Here is a 10,228-nt window from a genome sequence, read left to right as displayed (position 1 = left end):
TTTAGACCAGAGCCCTATAGAACCCTATTCCCTATATAGTGCACTACTTTAGACCAGAGCCCTATAAAACCCTATTCCCTATATAGTGCACTACTTTAGACCAGGGCCCTAAAAGAACCCTATTCCCTATATAGTGCACTACTTTAGACCAGGGCCCTATAGAACCCTATTCCCTATATAGTGCACTACTTTAGACCAGGGCCCTATAGAACCCTATTCCCTATATAGTGCACTACTTTAAACCAGGGCCCTATAGACCAGGGCCTGTAGTAGTGCACTATATAGGGAAATAGGCTGGATACTAGCTGATACTATAATGCTAAATCTTCCTTTTATTTATTTAATGAAACTTGGACAAGAGGGAATCCAACTTTTTCTCAGATCTGCCATTTTATTCTGTGTAACTGAAATGCCTTAATGTAAATACCTGTAAATAATGTTTGATTTTTAAGTATTTTTTTTGCTCTTTTTATTTTATTTTATTAAACAAAAGGGTAGAACTTACAAAATGCCCCGCATCAATACTGTGTGATTTCGTTATTTTAAATATTTTGATGATGGTTTTGTTTTTTATATTTGTAATTTGAACCTAATTTGTAGTTTCCTTTTTGGTAGAAATGAAACAAATAAATCCTAATGAAATAAATCTTGTTGTCACGATTCAAATCTCTTTTACGGAGTCAAAAAACTTCACTGCGAGGCCTCCGACGTAGCAGACAAAAGTAAGACTCTCTTATCCAACGGTTTCCACCAATAAGTTTCTCTTGTCATCTTTTCCTGTCCAAAAGGTTTCCCTGAACCTCTCGTCCCACCATATGTTTGCGTAGCAGGAAGTGCCTCAGCTAAGCCCGTCTGTTACCAGTTGAGTTAGGAGTGAACCCGCGTGGTGGTTTGACAGGTGTCTCACTAGGATCTTGGCTCAACTTGTTATTGTCATTACCTCAGATCACAGAGAGATCTTTTTATTTATTTCCCCTTTATTTAACCAGGTAGGCAAGTTGAGAACAAGTCCTTTATTTAACCAGGTAGGCCAGTTGAGAACAAGTCCTTTATTTAACCAGGTAGGCAAGTTGAGAACAAGTTCTCATTTACAACTGCGACCTGGCCAAGATAAAGCAAAGCAGTTCGACAACATACAACAACAGAGTAAAACAAAACATAGTCAATAATACAGTAGAAAAATAAGTCTATATACAATGTGAGCAAATGAGGTGAGATAAGGGAGGTAAAGGCAATAAATAGGCCATGGTGGCAAAGTAAATACAATATAGCAAGTAAAACACTGGAATGGTAGATTTATAATTTGAAGAAAGTTCAAAGTTAAAATATAACTAATATGGTGCAAGTAACAAAATAATAAATACAGTAGGGGAAGAGGTAGTTGTTTGGCCTAAATTATAGATGGGCTATGTACAGGTGCAGTGATCTGGGAGCTGCTCTGACAGCTGGTGCTTAAAGCTAGTGAGGGAGATATGAGTCTCCAGCTTCAGAGATTTTTGTAGTTCGTTCCAGTCATTGGCAGCAGAGAACTGGAAGGAGAGACGACCAAAGGAGGAGTTGGCTTTAGGGGTGACCAGAGAGATATACCTGCTGGAGCGCGTGCTACAGGTGGGTGCTGCTATGGTGACCAGTGAGCTGAGATAAGGCCGGACTTTACCTAGCAGGGTCTTGTAGATGACCTGGAGCCAGTGGGTTTGGCGACGAGTATGAAGCGAAGGCCAGCCAACGAGAGCGTACAGGTCGCAGTGGTGGGTAGTAAATGGGGCTTTGGTGACAAAACGGATGGCACTGTGATAGACTGCATCCAGTTTATTAAGTAGGGTATTGGAAGCTATTTTGTAAATGACATCGCCGAAGTCGAGGATCGGTAGGATGGTCAGTTTTACGAGGGTATGTTTGGCAGCAGGAATGAAGGAGGCTTTGTTGCAAAATAGGAAGCCGATTCTAGATTTAATTTTGGATTGGAGATGTTTAATATGAGTCTGGAAGGAGAGTTTACAGTCTAACCAGACACCTAGGTATTTGTAGTTGTCCACAAATTCTAAGTTAGAACCATCCAGAGAAGTGATGCTGGACAGGCGGGCAGGTGCAGGCAGCGATCGGTTGAAGAGCATGCATTTAGTTTTACTTGTATTTAAGAGTAGTTGGAGGCCATGGAAGGAGAGTTGAATGGCATTGAAGCTCGTCTGGAGGGTTGTTAACACAGTGTCCAAAGAAGGGCCAGAAGTATACAGAATGGTGTCGTCTGCGTAGAGGTGGATCAGAGATTCACCAGCAGCGAGAGCGAGATCGTAACGATAAGAGGAGAGATTCGGTATCCTTTGAAAATAGATTGAAAAAATGGTTGTTTACTTTAAAAAAAAAAGATTTTTAAGATATTCGTTGGCTCGTTATATCATATAAATATTATTTTTTTATGTGACGCAAAGAGGAAGAGATGTTTCTCAGGTAAGATATGATGACTGACTGACGTGTTCTGGAATGTTTATTATGATTCTATGAATCATTCTAGAAGCTTTTATCCATCTGATTCCGGAGACAGAAGACTGGCTTGATTCCAGAGGATCATTCCAGAAGCTTTACTTTGAAACATTTACCTGCTGGCCACCATTCCAGCCTGTCAACCCAGTTGTCTAACCCCTCCTATCTAGTTTAGTGAACTCCCTTCACTACATGGCTCTGATCTGTCTCTGCTTGGAGACGACAGTGGATCTGTCTCTGATTGGAGACGACAGTGGATCTGTCTCTGCTTGGAGACGACAGTGGATCTGTCTCTGATTGGAGACGACAGTGGATCTGTCTCTGATTGGAGACGACAGTGGATCTGTCTCTGATTGGAGACGACAGTGGATCTGTCTCTGATTGGAGACGACAGTGGATCTGTCTCTGATTGGAGACGACAGTGGATCTGTCTCTGATTGGAGACGACAGTGGATCTGTCTCTGATTGGAGACGACAGTGGATCTGTCTCTGGATTGGAGACGACAGTGGATCTGTCTCTGATTGGAGACGATCTGTCTCTGATTGGAGACGACAGTGGATCTGTCTCTGATTGGAGACGACAGTGGATCTGTCTCTGATTGGAGACGACAGTGGATCTGTCTCTGATTGGAGACGACAGTGGGTAGTGGGTAGTGTCCCGTTGGGTTCCGGTCAGAGGTAGTGTCCCCGTTGGGTTCTGGTCAGAGGTAGTGTCCCGTTGGGTTCTGGTCAGAGGTAGTGTCCCGTTGGGTTCTGGTCAGAGGTAGTGTCCCCGTTGGGTTCTGGTCAGAGGTAGTGTCCCCGTTGGGTTCTGGTCAGAGATAGTGTCCCGGTCAGAGGTAGTGTCCTGTTGGGTTCTGGTCAGAGGTAGTGTCCCGTTGGGTTCTGGTCAGAGGTAGTGTCCCGTTGGGTTCTGGTCAGAGGTAGTGTCCCCGTTGGGTTCTGGTCAGAGGTAGTGTCCCCGTTGGGTTCTGGTCAGAGATAGTGTCCCGGTCAGAGGTAGTGTCCCGTTGGGTTCTGGTCAGAGGTAGTGTCCCGTTGGGCTCTGGTCAGAGGTAGTGTCCCCGTCGGGTTCTGGTCAGAGGTAGTGTCCCGTTGGGTTCTGGTCAGAGGTAGTGTCCCCGTTGGGCTCTGGTCAGAGGTAGTGTCCCCGTCGGGTTCTGGTCAGAGGTAGTGTCCCCGTTGGGTTCTGGTCAGAGGTAGTGTCCCCGTCGGGTGTAGTGCGTCATTAGAGACGGGGAGTTACGTCACTCTGACAGCGAACTGAGACACTGCAGCACGTCAACACTGTTCTCTTTTGATGTGAGATCAGGAAACCATGAAAAAGGAAAACATTATTTCATCGTTTAGGGAAAGAAAGGGAATTCCCCTGACTGACTTTCTCTCTCTCTCTTTCTCTTTCTTTGTCTCTCTGTCTCTGCTCTCTCTCTCCCTCTTCCTCTCGGTGTCTCTCTCTCTCTCTCTCTCTCTCTCTCTCTGTCTCTCTCTCTCTCTCTCTCTCTCTCTCTCTCTCTCTCTCTCTCTCTCTCTCTGCCTCTCTCTCTCCCTCTTCCTCTCGGTGTCTCTCTCTCTCTCTCTCTCTCTCTCTCTGCCTCTCTCTCTCCCTCTTCCTCTCGGTGTCTCTCTCTCTCTCTCTCTCTCTCTCTCTCTCTCTCTCTCTGCCTCTCTCTCTCCCTCTTCCTCTCGGTGTCTCTCTCTCTCTCTCTCTCTCTCTCTCTCTCTCTCTCCCTCTGCCGCTCTCTCTGCCTCTCTCTCCCTCTGCCTCTCGGTCTCTCTCTCTCTCTCTGCCTCGGTCTCTCTCTCTCTCTCTCTGCCTCGGTCTCTCTCTCTCTCTCTGCCTCTCTCTCTCTCTCTCCCTCTTCCTCTCGGTGTCTCTCTCTCTCTCTCTCTCTCTCTCTCTCTCTCTCTCTCTCTCTCCCCTCTTCCTCTCGGTGTCTCTCTCTCTCTCTCTCTCTCTCTCTCCCTCTGCCGCTCTCTCTGCCTCTCTCTCCCTCTGCCTCTCGGTCTCTCTCTCTCTCTCTGCCTCGGTCTCTCTCTCTCTCTCTCTCTCTGCCTCGGTCTCTCTCTCTCTCTCTCTCTCTGCCTCTCTCTCTCTCTCTCCCTCTGCCTCTCCCCTCCTTCTCTTACCCTGTGTCTACATGTGTTCTTAGTTTGAGTCTCAGCATTAACCCCTGGATGTAATGTGCCTCCGCTGTCTAAAGAAAAGGAATGAGAGAGAAACAATGGAAGCTCCCAAGGACCTGAACAGACTCTTCCTCCTGAGATCTCCTCCTCCTCCTCCTCCTCCTCTCTTTCTTTCCATCTCTCCATCCATCCACAGAATCCTCTCTTCTCCCTGCAGAGGGGTCTGGTTATTGTTTTTAATGTACAGTCCAGGGACCGTCCCACCCCCTCAGTTTAAAGGTGATGGTCAGACCAGCTATATATTTTAATCATAACCTGCTCATGCTGGATCAATAAGACTAAAGCTGCATTCCAAATGCCCCCCCCCCCTTTTGTTCTCTGCAGAGTGGACTACTGTAGACTCTGAGTCCTATATATATCGGCCCTGGTCGAAAGAAGTGCGCTCTTTTGGGACACAGCCTCCTCCTGGCTGTTAGCAGAACAATAGACAGTGTTTTCCGTACTGAGGGAAATTACCCCAAACAAGGGAGGGAGACTTATTATTTCAAGTGGAGGTTGTTTAGGTCAAGGAGAGGGTTCGGATGATGTACTGCTCTATCGCGGAGGGCTTTCTGACTTGAGTTAGTTACAGTACAGAGTGATGTTCCATTTCTGCCCTATATAATCAATATTATCCGCTGTTGGGCCTCCCTATATAATCAATATTATCTATATAATCAATATTATCCGCTGTTGGGCCTCCCTATATAATCAATATTATCCGCTGTTGGGCCTCCTTATATAATCAATATTATCCGCTGTTGGGCCTCCCTATATAATCAATATTATCCGCTGTTGGGCCTCCTTATATAATCAATATTATCCGCTGTTGGGCCTCCCTATATAATCAATATTATCCGCTGTTGGGCCTCCTTATATAATCAATATTATCCACTGTTGGGCCTCCCTATATAATCAATATTATCCACTGTTGGGCCTCCCTATATAATCAATATTATCCACTGTTGGGCCTCCCTATATAATCAATATTATCCACTGTTGGGCCTCCCTATGTAATCAATATTATCCGCTGTTGGGCCTCCCTTTATAATCAATATTATCCACTGTTGGGCCTCCCTATATAATCAATATTATCCGCTGTTGGGCCTCCCTATATAATCAATATTATCCGCTGTTGGGCCTCCTTATATAATCAATATTATCCACTGTTGGGCCTCCCTATATAATCAATATTATCCGCTGTTGGGCCTCCCTATATAATCAATATTATCCACTGTTGGGCCTCCCTATATAATCAATATTATCCACTGTTGGGCCACCCTATATAATCAATATTATCCACTGTTGGGCCTCCCTATATAATCAATATTATCCGCTGTTGGGCCTCCCTATATAATCAATATTATCCGCTGTTGGGCCTCCCTATATAATCAATATTATCCGCTGTTGGGCCTCCCTATATAATCAATATTATCCACTGTTGGGCCTCCCTATATAATCAATATTATCTATATAATCAATATTATCCACAGTTGGGCCTCCCTATATAATCAATATTATCCACTGTTGGGCCTCCCTATATAATCAATATTATCCACTCCTATATGGACAGATGCTGGGCTTTCTACCACTGTTGGGCCTCCCTATATAATCAATATTATCCGCTGTTGGGCCTCCCTATATAATCAATATTATCCGCTGTTGGGCCTCCCTATATAATCAATATTATCCACTGTTGGGCCTCCCTATATAATCAATATTATCCGCTGTTGGGCCTCCCTATATAATCAATATTATCCACTGTTGGGCCTCCCTATATAATCAATATTATCCGCTGTTGGGCCTCCCTATATAATCAATATTATCCACTGTTGGGCCTCCCTATATAATCAATATTATCTATATAATCAATATTATCCACAGTTGGGCCTCCCTATATAATCAATATTATCCACTGTTGGGCCTCCCTATATAATCAATATTATCCAATCCTATATGGACAGATGCTGGGCTTTCTACCACTGTTGGGCCTCCCTATATAATCAATATTATCCGCTGTTGGGCCTCCCTATATAATCAATATTATCCGCTGTTGGGCCTCCTTATATAATCAATATTATCCACTGTTGGGCCTCCCTATATAATCAATATTATCCGCTGTTGGGCCTCCCTATATAATCAATATTATCCACTGTTGGGCCTCCCCTATATAATCAATATTATCCACTGTTGGGCCTCCCTATATAATCAATATTATCCACTGTTGGGCCTCCCTATGTAATCAATATTATCCGCTGTTGGGCCTCCCTTTATAATCAATATTATCCACTGTTGGGCCTCCCTATATAATCAATATTATCCGCTGTTGGGCCTCCCTATATAATCAATATTATCCGCTGTTGGGCCTCCTTATATAATCAATATTATCCACTGTTGGGCCTCCCTATATAATCAATATTATCCGCTGTTGGGCCTCCCTATATAATCAATATTATCTGCTGTTGGGCCTCCCTATATAATCAATATTATCCGCTGTTGGGCCTCCTTATATAATCAATATTATCCGCTGTTGGGCCTCCCTATATAATCAATATTATCCACTGTTGGGCCTCCCTATATAATCAATATTATCTGCTGTTGGGCCTCCCTATATAATCAATATTATCCACTGTTGGGCCTCCTATATAATCAATATTATCCACTGTTGGGCCTCCCTATGTAATCAATATTATCCACTGTTAGGCCTCCCTATGTAATCAATATTATCCACTGTTGGGCCTCCCTATATAATCAATATTATCCACTGTTGGGCCTCCCTATGTAATCAATATTATCCACAGTTGGGCCTCCCTATATAATCAATATTATCCGCTGTTGGGCCTCCCTATATAATCAATATTATCCACTGTTGGGCCTCCCTTTATAATCAATATTATCCACTGTTGGGCCTCCCTTTATAATCAATATTATCCGCTGTTGGGCCTCCCTTTATAATCAATATTATCCGCTGTTGGGCCTCCCTATATAATCAATATTATCCGCTGTTGGGCCTCCCTATATAATCAATATTATCTGCTGTTGGGCCTCCTTATATAATCAATATTATCCACTGTTGGGCCTCCCTATATAATCAATATTATCCGCTGTTGGGCCTCCCTATATAATCAATATTATCCACTGTTGGGCCTCCCAATATAATCAATATTATCCACTGTTGGGCCTCCCTATATAATCAATATTATCCACTGTTGGGCCTCCCTATATAATCAATATTATCCACTGTTGGGCCTCCCTATATAATCAATATTATCCACTGTTGGGCCTCCCTATATAATCAATATTATCCACTGTTGGGCCTCCCTTTATAATCAATATTATCCGCTGTTGGGCCTCCCTATATAATCAATATTATCCGCTGTTGGGCCTCCCTATATAATCAATATTATCTGCTGTTGGGCCTCCTTATATAATCAATATTATCCACTGTTGGGCCTCCCTATGTAATCAATATTATCCGCTGTTGGGCCTCCCTTTATAATCAATATTATCCGCTGTTGGGCCTCCCTATATAATCAATATTATCCACTGTTGGGCCTCCCTTTATAATCAATATTATCCACTGTTGGGCCTCCCTTTATAATCAATATTATCCACTCCTATATGGACAGATGCTGGGCTTTCTACCACTGTTGGACCTCCCTATATAATCAATGCGGTAGCAGAAAGAACAATCTTATGGCTTGGATGGCTGGAGTCTTTGACAACTTTTTGGGCCTTTCCCTGACACCGCCTGGTATAGAGGTCCCGGATGGCAGGGAGCACAGCCCCCGTGATTTACTGGGGCGTACTCACCACCCCCTGTAGCGTCTTGCGGTTGGATGCCTTGCAGTTGCCGTACCAAGCGTTGATACAGCCAGTCAAAATGCTCTCGACGGTGCAGCTGTAGAACTTTGAGGATCTGAGGGCCCCCACACTAAATCTTTTCAGCCTCCTGAGAGGGAAGAGGCGCTGTCGTTCCCTCTTCACAAGGACCATGTTAATTCCTTTAGTGATGTGGACACCGAGGAACTTGAAGCTTTCGACCCGCTCCACTACAGCCCCATGTGGATGGGGGGCGTGCTCGCTCCTCTGTTTCCTGTTGACCACGATCAGCTCCTTTGTCTTGTTGATGGAGAGGTTGTTGTCCTTACGCCACACTACCAGGTCTCTGACCTCCTCCCTATAAGTTGCCTCGTCGTCGTCGGTGATCAGTCCTACCACCATTGTGTCATCAGCAAACACATAGACGGAAAAATATAACTGACAACTCTCTTTGTATAGTCTTTTTTTTTTAATGTAATTTTATTGTATTTCACCTTTATTTAACCAGGTAGGCTAGTTGAGAACAAGTCCTTTATTTAACCATGTAGGCTAGTTGAGAACAAGTCCTTTATTTAACCATGTAGGCTAGTTGAGAACAAGTCCTTTATTTAACCATGTAGGCTAGTTGAGAACAAGTCCTTTATTTAACCATGTAGGCTAGTTGAGAACAAGTCCTTTATTTAACCAGGTAGGCCAGTTGAAAACAAGTTCTCATTTACAACTGCGACCTGGCCAAGATAAAGCAAAGCAGTTCGACAACATACAACAACACAGAGTTACACATGGAGTAAAACAAAACGTAAAGTCAATAACACAATAGAAAAAAATCTATATACAGTGAGTGCCAAATGAGGTGAGCAGGTAAGGCAATAAATAGGCCAATAGTAGCAAAGGTCTGCAGATCTAAATCAGACGAGCCAAATCGCGAGACTTCCTTAACATCAGAGATCTACACACCAGCTGTTGTTAATTAACACCCTCCATCTTACCTGAGTCTGCTGTCTGATGTTGTCTCGCCATGATGCCGCCTCGCCCGCCTCTTTCGCCGCCGCTGCCTCTTTCGAGTCCCGAGGATTAGGGCCCCGGGGACTCTGTCTCTGTCCCTTTATCTCTTTGTCTCTTTCACTGTTCTCTCTCTCTCTCTCTCTCAATTTTTCTCTCTCTCTCTCTCTCTCTCTCTTTCACTGTTCTCTTTCTCTCTCTCAATTTTCTCTCTCTCTCTCTCTCTCTCTCTCTTTCACTGTTCTCTTTCTCTCTCTCAATTTTCTCTCTCTCTCTCTCTCTCTCTCTCTCTATCACTGTTCTCTCTCATTCTTTGTGTTCTCTCTCTCTCTGTTCTCTCTCTGTTTTCTCTCTCTCTGTTCTCTCTCTCAAGTCAACATTACTTTCAGAGATGAATATGGAATTGATTGCTACAGTATCGTTACAGTGAAATGACAGTCTTCTACGTAGTGGAATGATCTCGTCTCTACTGTCACTTCATCAGGTCTTCTTCACTGTGTTTAGTAACTAAGTCAGAAGAGGTAACTTCCTGTCATCAGGTCTTCTTCACTGTGTTTAGTAACTAAGTAGTGACTCAGTCAGAAGAGGTAACTTCCTGTCATCAGGTCTTCTTCACTGTGTTTAGTAACTAAGTAGTGACTCAGTCAGAAGAGGTGACTTCCTGTCATCAGGTCTTCTTCACTGTGTTTAGTAACTAAGTAGTGACTCAGTCAGAAGAGGTAACTTCCTGTCATCAGGTCTTCACTGTGTTTAGTGTGTT

This window comes from Salmo salar, chromosome ssa16, assembly GCF_905237065.1.
Source record: "Salmo salar chromosome ssa16, Ssal_v3.1, whole genome shotgun sequence".
Taxonomy (NCBI): domain Eukaryota; kingdom Metazoa; phylum Chordata; class Actinopteri; order Salmoniformes; family Salmonidae; genus Salmo; species Salmo salar.
Note: the sequence above shows the minus strand (reverse complement) of the source record.